Consider the following 16,649-nt stretch of genomic DNA (forward strand, 5'->3'; position numbering starts at 1 on the left):
ATCTTCCTCTTCCTCCAAGGGTCTTCACCATCACTAAGCTTCTGGGATCCTGTTGGTAAGTGAGACACCCTTTGGGGTACCAAAGTAAAACTCTGTGGATGATAACATTTTCAAGGAAATGTTCCTAGCATGCTGAATTGAACTTCCTTGGATACATTCTAAAGTTCTTGCATCCATATGAGACATCCAGCCCCCGCATTTCGCACTTATGCGTCTGTTTCTAGTGCTTGTGGCCACGAAGTGCACATCAAGTTGTTGCACATCTGTGCAGTAAACAAGGGCAGGATCTTTGCTCGTGGACTCAGTTGCGCACTTGTTATGAAAATGACTTTCCTCCAATCAACATCTGCCCAAGGAACCCACAATTGCTAGTGTATCAATGGCTTGTTCATCAGGCAGTGGTTCTTTGATAAGAGCATGAAGAGACCTCATTCCGTGGTCCTTTAATCTTATGAGAGCTGTGCTCAGTGAGCCCGGGAAACATGAAGCTCTCCTTAGTTCCCAGATGAGTGACAAAGGAGCATTCTGAGCTGCTCTGACCAATTCTTCATTTTGCACCCATGTAGAGATTCGTGGTCTTCCAGATAATGGACATCTCGCTACTCATCATTACCTGTACATTGTCTAATCCATCTGCTTGCTGTGGAAGCATCAACACCATAAAGGTGTCCTGCCTCAGATCCACTAACTCTGTTTTCAAAGAGAGCAATTATGTGCTCGTGAACATTCACATCAGCCATTTGGAAGCAGACCTATGTCAATCAACTGATACGTCTCTCTTAGCTAAAAACTATAGACACACCAGGTGGTGGTCGAAGTAATTACAAATAAATACATCCATTTTCAATATTTTTGCTATGATCATTTGTCTGTTTAAAGACTAGACTGTTATAAAATTGAATCTTATGAAAGAATGTGGAACCCAGAAAAGCCTGCAATTGCACAATTTGTAGGGAATTAAGGTTTAAAACTATTACCTGCACATGTCTAAATTAAACAAAATTATGGCAATTGTGTCCAGTTAAGATACAAATGCTCGTCCTTTATGTTCTTAAACTGGAGCCTCCTCTCATTGTACATAATGAAAGTACCAGGAAAGTTGAGTGCTTTGTGTAGTGGTAATTTGAAAATGACATATTCACAAAAATGAAACCAGCAGCATAAAATCACTTTGCGGTTTGTTTGGTTGCAAGACAAAGTAAATTATGAAGTATTGAATAGATAGCTATAAAGTTTACTAACTTCTAACGAAGCCATTTGTAGGGTAGATACCAAATTTCAAAATATACAGGGCATCTGTAATTAAAGCTCCAGATTAAAAGTGGCGTAGAAAAAGTACCAGTGCGCAGAACAATGTCAAATTTGAGCAGTACGTTATTGCCACAGAGAAAGTGTCATGAGGGGAAAAAAAATTAACGAAAAATTTTACTAGTAAATGGTGCTGTAAGTATCAACATAAATCGTGTCAGCTACAAATGATAGATGAATCGCAATACGACTACTATGGTTTGAGTTGCACATTACACCATCCATACTGTTCAATGTGCTTGACTGCACAAGTTCGGCAGCCAGCACTTGTGGCACTGTTAGTTAGGTAAGCCCATCCACCATGGCAAGGTTGTACCACATCAGATAGGAGCCAGGAGTCACACAGATTAAGATCAGGTGATATGGATGGCCAGGCTGTAAGGAAATGATGGCTAGTAATTGTAACATGTTTGAAATGCTTCAGCAGCAGCTGCTTCACAGGCTGTGCAGATTGCAAAGGAGCATCATCTTGCATAAAAATGGTCCTACCCACACATTCCCGCTGTTGAAGGGTTGGAATAAAGTTGTGCACAAAAGACTCTCATAGTGTTTGTCAGTGACAATACAAGTAAACAACCTGCAGGACTCTTCCCTTCAAACAGAGACATACAATAAACAGTACACCACTATTGCAAAACGAAGTGGTACCAGTTGATGTGTATGTGAATTTTCCATTGCTCATACTCTGCAATTCTATGTATCAATATGTCTTTGGAGATGGAAATAGGCTTCGTCTGTCCATGGAATGGTCCATGGCCATTCATTGACCAATTCCATGTAAGCAAGAATTTCAAGAGTGAACTTGTCTTCCTGGCACATTAACTGGAAGTAACTTCAGGACGTAGGTGATTTTGTACAAATAGCAATGCAGGTTGTTTAGAAGGATTTTATGTACTGTGCTCACATGCATGTCCAACATTCAGGCAATTCCTAGTGCTGTGCATGTTTGCACGCCATTGCTTTATTTATTTACATGTCAAGTTCCATAGTACCAAATTGAGGAGCAAATCTCCAAGGTCATGGAATGTGTCAGTACATGAAATTACAAGAGAAAAGTAATAACAGATAAAAATAAATGTTTATGAACCTGAAAAAGCCAGTCCATATGTTTAAGTAAATGCAATGAAAAAAGTCAACAAAAAAGTCAGCTTAATTTCTCAAGGAACTCCTTGACAGAATAGGAGTGGCCATGAGGAAACTCTTCAGTTTCGATTTCAAGGTGCGTGGATTACTGCAAAGATTTTTTAATTTGAGTTGTAGCTTATTGACCAGGGTACCCGTGGTCTAGGGGTAGCGTCTTTGATTCATAATCAAAACGTATTCGGTCCCGGGTTCGATCCCCGCCACTGCCTAAATTTTGATAAATAATCAGCATTGGCGGCCGAAGACTTCCGGCATAAGAAGTCAGCCTCATTCTGCCAACGGCCTTGTCAAAGAGGGCGGAGGAGCTGATAGAGGTTCAGGGCACTCTCTTGTCCTAGGGGTGGGAAATTGCCCCTAAAGGCGGAAGAATCAGCAATGATCAACGACATGAGGATGCAGAAGGCAATGGAAACCACTGCATTAAAGACACGTAACGTGTATCCACAGGACATGTGGCCTGCAATTGAAGAAGTGTCATGATGATCTCTCCATTGGCAAAAGATTCCGGAATAGTCCCCCATTCGCATCTCTGGGAGGGGACTGCCAAGGGGGAGGTTACCATGAGAAAAAGATTGAATAATCTACGAAAGGATAACATTCTACGAGTTGGGGTGTGGAATGTCAGAAGCTTGAACGTGGTAGGGAAAGTAGAAAATCTGAAAAGGGAAATGCGAAAGCTCAATCTAGATATAGTAGGGGTCAGTGAAGTGAAGTGGAAGGAAGGCAAGGATTTCTGGTCAGATGAGTATCGGGTAATATCAACAGCAGCAGAAAATGGTATAACAGGTGTAGGATTCGTTATGAATAGGAAGGTAGGGCAGAGGGTGTGTTACTGTGAACAGTTCAGTGACCAAGGAATGAAAGAGGAGAAAGACTAATTGAGTTCTGTAACAAGTTTCAGCTAGTAATAGCGAATACCCTGTTCAAGAATCACAAGAAGAGGAGGTATACTTGGAAAAGGCCGGGAGATACGGGAAGATTTCAGTTAGATTACATCATGGTCAGACAGAGATTCCGAAATTAGATACTGGATTGTAAGGCGTACCCAGGAGCAGATATAGACTCAGATCACAATATAGTAGTGATGAAGAGTACGCTGAAGTTCAAGACATTAGTCAGGAGGAATCAATACGCAAAGAAGTGGGATACGGAAGTACTAAGGAATGACGAGATACGTTTGAAGTTCTCTAACGCTATAGATACAGCAATAAGGAATAGCACAGTAGGCAGTACAGTTGAAGAGGAATGGACATCTCTAAAAAGGGCCATCACAGAAGTTGGGAAGGAAAACATAGGTACAAAGAAGGTAGCTGCGAAGAAACCATGGGTAACAGAAGAAATACTTCAGTTGATTGATGAAAGGAGGAAGTACAAACATGTTCCGGGAAAATCAGGAATACAGAAATACAAGTCGCTGAGGAATGAAATAAATAGGAAGTGCAGGGAAGCTAAGATGAAATGGCTGCAGGAAAAATGTGAAGACATCGAAAAAGATATGATTGTTGGAAGGACAGACTCAGCATACAGGAAAGTCAAAACAACCTTTGGTGACATTAAAAGCAACAGTGGTAACATTAAGAGTGCAACGGGAATTCCACTGTTAAATGCAGAGGAGAGAGCAGATAGGTGGAAAGAATACATTGAAAGCCTCTATGAGGGTGAAGATTTGTCTGATGGGATAGAAGAAGAAACAGGAGTCGATTTAGAAGAGATAGGGGATCCAGTATTAGAATCGGAATTTAAAAGAGCTTTGGAGGACTTACGGTCAAATAAGGCAGAAGGGATAGATAACATTCCATCAGAATTTCTAAAATCATTGGGGGAAGTGGCAACAAAATGACTATTCACGTTGGTGTATAGAATATATGAGTCTGGCGATATACCATCTGACTTTCGGAAAAGCATCATCCACACAATTCCAAAGATGGCAAGACCTGACAAGTGCGAGAATTATTGCACAATCAGCTTAACAGCTCATGCATCGAAGCTGCTTACAAGAATAATATACAGAAGAATGGAAAAGAAAATTGAGAATGCGCTAGGTGACGATCAGTTTGGCTTTAGGAAAAGTAAAGGGACGAGAGAGCAATTCTGACGTTACGGCTAATAATGGAAGCAAGGCTAAAGAAAATTCAAGACACTTTCATAGGATTTGTCGACCTGGAAAAAGTGTTCGACAATATAAAATGGTGCAAGCTGTTTGAGATTCTGAAAAAAAGTAGGGGTAAGCTATAGGGAGAGACGGGTCATATACAATATGTACAACAACCAAGTGGATGATCAAGAACGAAGTGCTCGTATTAAGAAGGGTGTAAGACAAGGCTGTAGCCTTTTGCCCCTACTCTTCAATCTGTACATCGAGGAAGCAATGATGGAAATAAAAGAAAGGTTCAGGAGTGGAATTAAAATACAAGGTGAAAGGATATCAATGATACGATTCGCTGATGACATTGCTATCCTGAGTGAAAGTGAAGAAGAATTAAATGATCTGCTGAACGGAATGAACAGTCTAATGAGTACACAGTATGGTTTGAGAGTGAATTGGAGAAAGGCGAAGGTAATGAGAAGTAGTAGAAATGAGAACAGCGAGAAACTTAACATCAGGATTGATGGTCACGAAGTCAATGAAGTTAAGGAATTCTGCTACCTAGGCAGTAAAATAACCAATGACGGACGGAGCAAGGAGGACGTCAAAAGCAGACTCGCTATGGCAAAAAAGGCATTTCTGGCCAGGAGAAGTCTACTAATATCAAATACCGGCCTTAATTTGAGGAAGAAATTTCTGAGGATGTACGTCTGGAGTACAGCATTGTATGGTAGTGAAACATGGACTATGGGAAAACCGGAACAGAAGAGAATCGAAGCATTTGAGATGTGGTGCTATAGATGAATGTTGAAAATTAGGTGGACTGATAAGGTAAGGAATGAGGAGGTTCTACGCAGAATCGGAGACGAGAGGAATATGTGGAAAACACTGATAAGGAGAAGGGACAGGATGATAGGACATCTGCTAAGACATGAGGGAATGACTTCCATGGTACTAGAGGGAGCTGTAGAGGGCAAAAACTGTAGAGGAAGACAGAGATTGGAATACGTCAAGCAAATAATTGAGGACATAGGTTGCAAGTGCTACTCTGAGATGAAGAGGTTAGCACAGGAAAGGAATTCGTGGCGGGCCGCATCAAACCAGTCAGTAGACTGATGACCAAAAAAAAAAAAAGCTTATTGAAAATGGATGCAGCAGTATGCTGCACACCTTTCTGCACAGGAGTTAAGGAAGTCCGATCCAAAAGCAGGTTTGATTTTTGCCGAGTATTAACAGAGTGAAGGCTGCTTATTTTTGGGAAGAAGCTAATATTGTTAACAAGAAATGACAGCAAACAATATATATATTGAGGGGCCAGTGTCAAAATACCAAGACTAGTGAACACAAGTCGACAAGAGGTTCGTGAACTTACACCACTTATTGCCCGAACCGCCCGTTTCTGAGCCAAATATATCCTTTTAGAATGGGGAGAGTTGCACCAAAATATAATACTGAACAACATAATTGAATGAAAATAAGCAAAGTAGACTAATTTTCATGTCGAATGGTCACTCACTTCAGATACCGTTCAAATACTAAAAATGACCGCATTAAGTCTTTGAACAAGATCCTGAACGTGGGCTTTCCACGACAGCTTACTATTTATCGGAATACCTAGAAATTTGAACTGTTCAGTTTCACTAATCGTATGCCCTTTCTGTGAAATTAAAACGTCAGGTTTTGTTGAATTGTGTGTTGGAAACTGTAAAAACTGAGTCTCCCTGTGATTTAGTATTAGTTTATTTTCTACAAGCCATGAACTTATGTTATGAACTGCACTGTTTGAAACTGAGCCAGTGTTGCACACAACATCCTTTACTACCAAGCTAGTGTTATCAGCAAACAGAAATATTTGAGAGCTACCCGTAATACTAGAGGGCATATCATTTATATAAATAAGAAACACGGATCCCTGGACAACCCCCCCTTCCACCCCCCCCCCCCCCTCCCAATTGAGTGTACTCCACTCAGACCCCACATCACAGCCATTATCAACATTGTGAATAATGACCATTTACTGCCTGTTGCTAAAGTAAGAGGTGAACCAGTTGTGAGCTACTCTCCATATTCCATAATGGTCCAACTTCTGGAGTAATATTTTGTGATCAACACAATCAAATGCCTTCGTTAAATCAAAAAAATATGCCAAGTGTTTGAAACCTTCTGTTTAACCCATCCAGAACCTCACAGAGAAAAGAGAATATAGCATTTTCAGTTGTTAAACGACTTCTAAAGCTGAACTGTACATTTGATAGCAAATTGTGTGATATAAAATGATCAATTGTCCTTACATACACAGCCTTTCCAGTAACTTTTGCAAACACTGATGAGCTGAAATGCTCTGAAGTTAGAGTTAGGGGACCTATAAACAACAACAATTAGAAGTTTAGTTTCACTAAATTCAACTGTCCCTGCACAACATTCAAATATCTGTTCAGTACAGTGCCATGATATGTCTATGGACTAAAATGGAATACTGTTTTCTACGTACATAGCCACTCCCCCACCCCGCAAGGAACTCTTTAAAAAATAGCCAGCTAATCTGTATCCAGGTAAAGGAAGCCTCTGAATTGTCAAATTATTTTATTGGTGCTCTGATATACCAATGATTTCAGAGTCAACATCTATAAGCAGTTCACTAACTTTATCTCTAAGAACTCTTGAAATATGCTAATTCCTGCTCTACTTGGAAACAATACATCCTCAGAAGGTGAGCCCTTAGTTAGAGGGACTTCCTTTAAGCAGGTATACCTCTCAACTGAATTCAGTTTTAAAAAAGGTGCCGCTCTAACACCAACTACTACAGAAAATTTTCCATGAGTGATCACCACCACCACCCACTACACTGTCACCTGTAAGCTTTGCCAGCCTTCCCTTCCCATACCTATTGAGGTGTAGGCCATGCCTAGTGAATCCTGATCTACTGATAGACCCAACTGGCACCACTGAAATGTGGCCATCAGCGCCTTCCCCAGTCCCTAACAGCCGCATCAAGACAAGGCCAATAATGATAGTTGCATGAAATGCACATTAGTGCCACCAGTTTGAGTAGCTATCTTTACCAGGTCACCACCTATATCATATTCCCCTTCCCTATCAAGACTGTTCCCTTCTCCATCCACTATCACTACCTGATACTCCTTTGTAAAATTCCTATGTAACTCCCCTATGCTGTCAGTCACTTGAGCCAACCCTGTACTAGGCTACACAATGCTGGTGACCCGGTACTCACTCCCCAAGACTTTCTGCAACTGCTGGCCCACACCTCTACTATGCAAACTACCTAGCAGCAGAACCTTCTTCTTCCTGTTAGACTTTGCAACTGCCCTAGTCCTCCTAACTGCTGAGGATTGCTGCATGATCTCTACATCTACAGATACACAAGGCTCCTCTCCACTCAACTCTGACAGTTGGTCAAATCTGTTGCATACACTCTAAGTATAAGTGTCTGAATACCTCCTATTCCTAGCCGCCTTCTTGCCAACTGCCAATTCCCATTCCGTCCTGAAATGCTGTTTCCACATCTTAGACAGATGTCGGATCAAGTGCTTCCCTCTCTCTGCCATCTGTCTTTTCGAATTGTATAGTATTTTCTTGGACCCATAGCAGACATCGGACCACTGCATTTTTTCGTACCTTTTAAATGTCCAGAACCTCTGCAGGGTTGCCGATGCACAGTCAATGTTTTTGTAAACGAGCTTTACCAGCAGCTTGTAACCCTTCATGGAGACAGTCATATTGGATGTCTCATATGCAAACTGAGGAGCAGCCATGTGCCATGTTCTGTTGGTGTGCATATTCTGCCACTTACATTGGTCATTGTGTTCGTTTTATTATTTTTCTGTCAGTAATATGCTGTCCAAATTTGACATCATTCTGAGCAACGTTTTAAAACTGGAACTTTCATTATGTGCACAGTGTATTTTGCTGTAAATATCAAAAAGATGTCATTAACATTTGGAGATTGATAACCCAACTTGGCTTCTGCATAGTTACTATAGCCTCATTAAATTTACTTGTTGCCTGTCACAAATGTCTATAACTTTGCCAGAATTACAGTCAGCTGCCTCTTGGTTAAGTCTCGGTGAGGGGGGTAGTAGTCTGCCAGTCGGGCAGAATACATTGTTGCATGCTGCGGACAGTGAAATGAGAATGTAGGCAAGATCCAGTAATTGAACAATTTGTACAACACTCTACTCGAGCACTGCAAGTGTAGTGCCACATAATTATGCTGCACTGGCTGTGGTGGAGAGTTTGTGTGTGATGTTTAGAACTTTGATGAAGAACTTAGTTTCAAAGTGAGAGGTACAAACTATCAAGCAGTTTTAATAAGGTTTGGCTGATATGTGTGTAGTAAAAGAGCTAACAATGGGAGGGAGTGTACATGGTATACAGCCCCCATAAAAAGCTTCTAAAGAAATGGCAGCTATTACAGATTAGGTGTACACAGAACATAGAAATACTAAACAGAGACATGCTAGATTTAGCATCTAGGCCGTCAAAAGAACAATGTATGAGACTGTCAATGACTATCTTAGCAGAATATTATTGAAAAACCTCTCACAGAATCTGAAGAATTTATTATCATGTGTAAAGGCTGTCAGTGGCATGAAAGCTAGTACCCAACCACTCACGAATGACATACTGTAATTGAGCATAGCAAAGCAAAAGCAGAAACGTTGAATTCTGTTTTTAATTATTCCTGAACAAAGGAAGACTCGAGTACTACCACAGTTTAATTATAGGTAGTGTCAGTGAAATTGAAAAAATCTAAAGTTGCCGAAATTAAACAATGCTACTGGACCCAGTAGAGCCCTGTGAGATTCTACACAGGATTTGAAGACAAGTTTGCTCTGATTGAACCACAGGACACCATAGATCCTTCAAATAAAAAACTGTGCTTAGTCTTAGGAAGGAAACATGAGATCTCATCTGTCGGGGCAGCAGAAATAATTAACAAAACTACTGTCCAATATCATTGACATCCACCTGTTGTAGAATCGTAGAGCATATTCAGAAGTCAAAAGTAATGAGGTATATTGAATAGAACGATCTCCTCCATGCCACCCAGCGAGCATTCCAAAAACAACTATCATGTAAAACCTGACTCATCGTCTTTCTCATGGCATTCTCAAAACTATGGATCAAGGCAGTGAGATGGATACAGTGCTTCCTGACTTCTGAAGAACCGTGACTTAGTATCACACCAGTGCTAATCAATAAAAGTGTGGTCCTACGAGAGACCAAATGAAATTTGTTACAGGATTGAGAATTTCTTCGTAGGGAGGAAGGTGCATGTTATCGTGGATGGAGAGTCATTGGCATACGTAGAAGTAACATAAGGTGTGCCCAGGGAAGTGTACTAAAGGACCCTTGCTGTTCATGTGGCGTGCAACATGAAACCTCAGATTTTTCAATGATGATGCTGTTATCTATAGGGCAGTAATGATTTAAAAAAGCTGCAAAAATATGCAGTCAGATCTTGAGTTTCGAAGTGGCACAAAGATTGCTAACATACTGTAATGTTCAGAAATGTAAAATTGTGCTCTCCAAAACATGCAAATAAGGAGTAGCAACCTATGACTACAGTATCAATGAATCACAGTCAGAATCAACTCCTCCAAGTACATGGGTCTAACAATTTTTGATGATATGAAAGGAGAAATCACATACGCTTTGTTGTGGGTACAGCAGGTGGTAGATTTTGGTTAATAGATAAAATGCTGGAAAAGAACAGTTGGTCTGTATAGGAGACTACTAATGAAATACTCCATTTGTCAGAAAAGTTCCAGGACAGGTCTTTTTAAAAAATAGAAAATTGCATGTAACAACTAATGATCCTAGCTCCTATCGAAGTAGTCCCCTCGGCTATCTATACACATTTTCCAACATTTCTGGAGGTCCTGGAAGCAAGCAGGAAATTTTCAACTGCAATGCTTGTAAGCTCATTTGTGATGGCCTATTTGATGTCTGCAGTATCTTGATGAAGCTTTCCTTTCACTTGCCTTTTCACTCGCAGAAACGAGACAAAATCGCAAGGCAAGAGGTCTGGCTAACATGTTGGATGTGGGATGGCAACAACAGAATGTCTGGCCAGATACTCAGAGACTATAAAGCAGTATGGAGTCTTGCCTTGCATTGTCATGCAGTGAGAACCAATCCTGAGACTGCCACAAATCATGGCATGCTTGTCGCAAATGTTTCAAGACTTGATGTAAAGAGTTTAGTTCACTGTTTGACCTGGAGGAACACTTATGGTGAACTAATCCCATACTATGAAAGAATGTGATCAAAATTGTCTTTGTTCTTGATGATTGTCGTTTCACTTTTTTCAAGCTGGTGATCCAGGACTCTGCCATTCAGCACTTTGATGCTTCGTGTGAGGGTCATACTGATAGCACCAACTTTCATGTCCAGCAGTAATCTTAGACAGAAATGTGGGATCACTTCTTGCTCCATCCAGTAGTTCCACAGAAATTCTTTGTCTTTCCTCTTCTGTTGATGGGTTAGAATGTGATTGGATGAGTTTTGCATTAAGTTTCCATTTCCCTAAATCTTTGTGTAAAATTTTATAATGCACATCACGATTCAAATTAAATTCTCTGATATTGCACACAGTTACATGACAGCCTTTTTGCAATAATTGCCTTACATGCTACACGTTTGCATTGGTATGTGCTGTAGACGGGCAACCAGCTCTGGGATCACCTTGCACCGAATCTCTGCCCTTATGAAACCTTTTGTGCACTCGAAAACACGACTTCTTGAAAGTGTTTCGCCTGTATATGCTTGCTTAATCATTGCGCATGTTTCACTAAGTGTTTTCTGGACCTTGACACAGAACTTAATGTTCACCCTTTTGTTCACAATCAGCATCCATTGTGTCACCGTAACTAAAGCACCAAGAACCCAAACAGTGTGTTGCTAAGCACAGCCCTGCCACATAGCGAGTTTATGCAGACACGTGGCCAATGTCACACCAACGACACACATATACCAGGTAATGTAATAATTGTATTTGTGCCTTTTTAGTATTGCAAACTAAGAAATAAAAAAAAATACTGTCCTGGAAATTTCTGGCTAAGGGAGTATGTACATTTCCCATCTTAGAATACTGCTGAAGTGTGTGGAAACCATGCCAATAGGCAACAGGGAATATTTAATGTAAACAAGTAAGGGTGGCATGTTTGATCTCAGGTTTGTGTGACCCATAGGAGAGTTCTCAGAAATGCTGAAGCACCTGAATTGGCAGACCCTTCTTCAACTATTCTGCAATAGCGTATTTACAAAGTTTCAAGCACCAGTATTAAGTCAGGAAGGGAGTAATATACTGCAGGCCTGTGCATTTTGCTTCCATAGGAACAAGCTTAGACTAATTCCAGCATGCAGAACACTTTTAAACAGTCATTCTTCCTGTACTACATACCTGAAAGGAACTTGCATATATATACACATCTATGAATTTAAATAAATAAAAAATACAAGGGGCGTTCAGTAAGTAATGCACGTCTTTCCTTGGTCAGTTTCAGTGCTTTTTCTTGAACATGGAAATTTCAGCTTGAAATATCAACAATGTAGGAGAAAGATAGTTTGCTACTTGCCATAAAGGTGGCACATTAAGTTGCAGACACACACACCTAAAGGCACTTACACATTAATTAGCTTTTGGCCACAGCCTTCTTCGGAAACACACACACACACACACACACACACACACACACACACACACACACACACACACAAACGATCACCATCTCCAGGACCTCAGACCGGAATGCAACTGTCACATACAATGAAAGCAGCACTCTGGGGTTGGCAGGGATATGGAAGGGATAGCAGTGTATGGTTGGGCGGGGGGGGGGGGGGGGGGGGGGAAGGTGGAGAAAAGAGCACTGTCTGGCAGAGAGTGCAGGGACTAGGTTGCCAAAAGTGCGACGTTAAGAGGCTGTGGGGCACGGTTTGCCAACAGTTTGACGTTAAGAGGCTGGGGGCACAGAGGTGGCAAGAAGGATTGGGGGGGGGGGGGGGCAAAAAAGGAGAAGAGTGGGGAAAGATGGATGGGTGCTTTGGCAGAGGGTGACACGCAAGGAAGATGGGAGATAGGAATAGGGCTGTGGTGACAAGAGAGGGGGTTAAAACTATGGGGTAGAGGGTGTGGGGACAGTATGTTACCATAGTTTGAGGCCAGGATAATTTCAGAAGCAGAGAATGCACTGTAAGGTTATCTCCCATATGCACAGTTCAGAAAAGCTGGTTATGGAGCGGGGGATCCAAATGGCTCAGGTAGTGAAGCAGACATTGAAATCAAGCACATTATGTTCAGCTTTGAGTGTTGGTCCACAGGGCAGTCTATTTTTCTCTTGGCAACAGTTTGGCGGGGTCATTCATCCTGGTGGACAGGTAGCTGGTACTCGTACCAATATAAAAGGCTATGCAATTATTGCAGCAGAGCTGGTAGATGTTGTGGCTGCTTTCACAGGTTGCCTCTGATGGGGTAGGACAAGTCTGTAGCAGGACTGGGTGGGTGGATTAGGGATAGTAGTGTACCCAGCACTTCCTGTTCCATTCATGTAACAAACTTATCTTACCCTACCAGAAGCCGAGCCACATGTGAAAACAACCATGTCATATACCAGGCCTGCTGCAATCATTGCACAGCTTTTTTACATTTGTATGACTACCAACCAGGATAAATGGCCACTGCCAAACTGTGGCCAAGAGCAAAGTAGACTACCCTAAGGCACAAAATGCAGCTGAACATAACATGCCTGATTTCAATGACTGCTTCACACCCTAAGCCATTTGGATCCTCCCTCCACTACCAACTTTTCTGAACTGTGCAGATGGGAGTTATTGTTACAATGCATTTTCTGCTCCTGAAATTATCCCAACTTCAGTGTACGGTAACATGCTGTTTCATAGTTTCCACCCTCTCTGTTGTCACCTCAACCTCTTCTCATCTCTCACCCTCTTTGTGCACTGTCCTCTGCCAATGTACCTGCCTATCTTTCCCTAATGTTCTCCTTTTTTGCTGCCCCCCCTCTCCCCACCTGCCCACCTCACAGCCTCCTAATGCTGCAACAGTTGGCGACCTAGTCCCTGCACACTCTGCCAGACATTGATCTTCTCTTTCCCCAACCTGTACACTGCTAACCCTTCCCCTTCCCTGCCTCCTCCAGATTGCTGCTTCCATTCTACATGGCAGTTGCGTTCAAGTCCAAGCTGCCAGTCATGGCGATCATGTGTGTGTGTGTGTGTGTGTGTGCGCGCGCATGCGTGCTTGTTTCTTTGTTTGTTTATTTGAATGAATATGTGTACTTCTTTTTCTGACGAAGGCTGTGGCCAAGAGCTAATGTGTCTTTTAGTTTGTCTGTCTGCAACGTCACATGTTATCTTTATGTTAACTAGCAATCTATCTTTTCCTTGCACTATTAATGTTTTTCTCAGTTATTTTACATTGATATTGTATTATTCCAATATTTATAACTGATACATTTGTACATAAGGAATTACTGTTTAGTATGTTACAGGTGTACCTGTGTGGATATTCACTTCAACATTTGGAAGCATGGCGCTGCAAGTTTGGATATCCTTAGCAATTAAGGACACTTAACATGCTTCCATCATAGAGAAAGTGACGGAGATTCTGTAGCATATCATGCAAGCACAGAATTTTACAAGCGCGTGCCTGCGCTCTTTGTGTGTGTGTGTGTGTGTGTGTGTGTGTGTGAGAGAGAGAGAGAGAGAGAGAGAGAGAGAGAGAGAGAGAGAGAGAGAGAGAGAGAGAGAGAGAGAGAGAGAGAGAGAGACAGAGAATGTTGCTTCTTAGGAAATGATCATCCTACTCTTAAAAATCATGACTGTATTATTTGCTATAATAAATAGACTTTTAGACAACATGTTATATCCAGTACTTCATTGTCCAGCATTACACTAAGGACCTTGTAACTCTTATCTGGACATAGTTACAGATAAAAATAATTGATTTAATATTAGTCAACTTTTTCACAGATAAGGAAACATGAAAAAGACAGTAGGACAATAAAGTTTCACAAATTTTGCTCATAGTGAATGTTGTATATTCACTGGTCATCATGTCTGACAAAGCAACACACCATTATAGTTAAAAGTTTTTCTCCCTGTCACTAACTTTTTTTTTAACTTGACTGATTTATACAATTCTATACGTCATAGGGCATCTTGCCATAGAATGTCAGTGGAAGGATAGAAACATGACAAATAAAACCTGTTGCCAGATGAACAGAAAATTTGTGGCTCTCTACAGAAGTAAACAGCGTATAACAAAAGTTATTTAAGAGCTACAGTGGTGAGACAGTAGTAAGATGGGCAGCAAAATGTTTGTTAAATATTACATTCCTGTGGCCACTGTTAATGCTTTGGACACAAAAAGTTAAACATTTCTAAATAGAAAAAATTTCGTTTTTATTGTAGCTTCACCATTTTTCTTTCCAAAAACTGAGCATATTGAAGGATTTTATTTCAAAATCATTTTGTTTTGATGGTTATGAGTGATAATGTCTGTTGTTGAATTTGCTACATAGATTACTATCTTGAATATTACCACACAGTGTTTCCTGGTTAACTTAAAAATAAATACAACTATTGGTTTCTGTAATACAGAAAACCTGACTAATTTTTGTAGTAAGGGGAAGCCTCTTTGTGACCAACCTAACTCAGCCCTCTAACAAACAAGGTAGTACAATGATAAGAGACACAGGAAACCACTTCAAATTCCTATCTGGTCGGTCTCATTTATATTTTCTTTTCAAATAACTAAAGGAAAATGCTGGGATGGCTCCTTTGAAATGGACATGGCTGAACTACTTCCCATTCCTTCCTCCAGTTCAAGCTTGATATCAGGTGTGATGAATCATTTATTAAAACGGTTAACTCTATTATTAGAAATGCAATTGTCACATAAAAGGCTGCAGGATTACACATAAACTGGAAATGTTAGATCCAGCTATCTTCCCCACAGAAAACCAAGCATAAAAAGACAATAGTACGTCAGAGTCACATATATTTTGCACATAGTGAAAGGCTGTCGTATCCAAATCTGAGGGGCTTCTACAAACACTTTTAGCCAGTTTGTGTACTGAACTGAAAAAGTCTCTGTTTCAAATGATGATGGCAAAGGGAATTGTGTGTAATGATTCGTTTCCAAAAAGTATTGTGTCTGTCTAGAAATTAAGGAAGTATGTGAACTCAGTCTGTAAGAGAAGATTCCTTTGTGTAACACGAATGTTATCTTCTCATGATTATATGGTCTGCTAGGAAATGAACAGTTGATTATGTTAGTTGTTCCTCTTTCAACAGATTGACAACTAAATACTAATATTGATTCCACTAATGACTCAAAATTGTGTACGCTAATTGTGGACATATTACAAAATAAATTGTTACGAATGATTTTGCTGTACAGAAAGTTATATTAACTTGAAGATCTTTGTTTACATGATGTAGTTTGTAATAAGATTGTAATGTACTCAGATATGTAATGTACATAATTATCATGCCCTAATAAGAAAGTGAATAGTTCTTTGCTGCTTTCTTTGTGATGAACAGGCTAACCATGTGCAGTAGGTTAATGTGGACTACTTTAGAACACATCCTGTACTCTAGGATCATTTCTTGGCATAAATCTGTAGTGGGAACAATACTTGTTGCTAGGGACCTGAAATTTAGAAGTTATTTTTGGCAACATTATCTGTTTTTGGAAAATTTTGAAATGTTTGTAGATGATTATATGTACAAATATAAAAGATTGCCACGTTATGTGCCTGAAGACGAAGCCTTAGCGTGTTGAAACTGACTGTTAAAAAATTGTGGTTTGGAAAGCTTTTTAAGGGACATTTGCTTTTGCAAAAACTTCAATAGTGATTAATCTTTTCACTCATTTCAAAATAAGAAATGAAAGCAACAAGCATGCACAACAAAAAGCATTCAATAACAGCTACCCTGCAACTGCCTGCTTAGGTTGGGAATGTGTAAACAAGATAGTTCGGGCCGGACCCCTACCAGTATTTGATGCCACCATGGTTCAAAACACCTGTTATGTTAAAGTGTCCCCATTGTACCAAATTTTGAACTT

At 40.5% G+C, this 16,649-nt stretch overlaps 1 protein-coding gene across 2 annotated transcripts in view; it reads left to right on the plus strand.

Annotated features, from left to right (window-relative positions):
* LOC126165354 (pre-mRNA-processing factor 19) overlaps positions 1-16,096 on the plus strand; it is a 38,888-nt gene extending 22,792 nt beyond the window's left edge. The window contains exon 11 of one of the 2 annotated variants that reach the window (XM_049920312.1): positions 14,058-16,096. The gene's annotated coding sequence lies outside the window, so the exon portion shown is untranslated. The remainder of the gene's footprint in view (positions 1-14,057) is intronic. The other variant, XM_049920313.1, reaches the window with a different exon arrangement.
* Positions 16,097-16,649: the final 553 nt, after the last annotated feature.

Source organism: Schistocerca cancellata, chromosome 1, assembly GCF_023864275.1.
Source record: "Schistocerca cancellata isolate TAMUIC-IGC-003103 chromosome 1, iqSchCanc2.1, whole genome shotgun sequence".
NCBI lineage: Eukaryota > Metazoa > Arthropoda > Insecta > Orthoptera > Acrididae > Schistocerca > Schistocerca cancellata.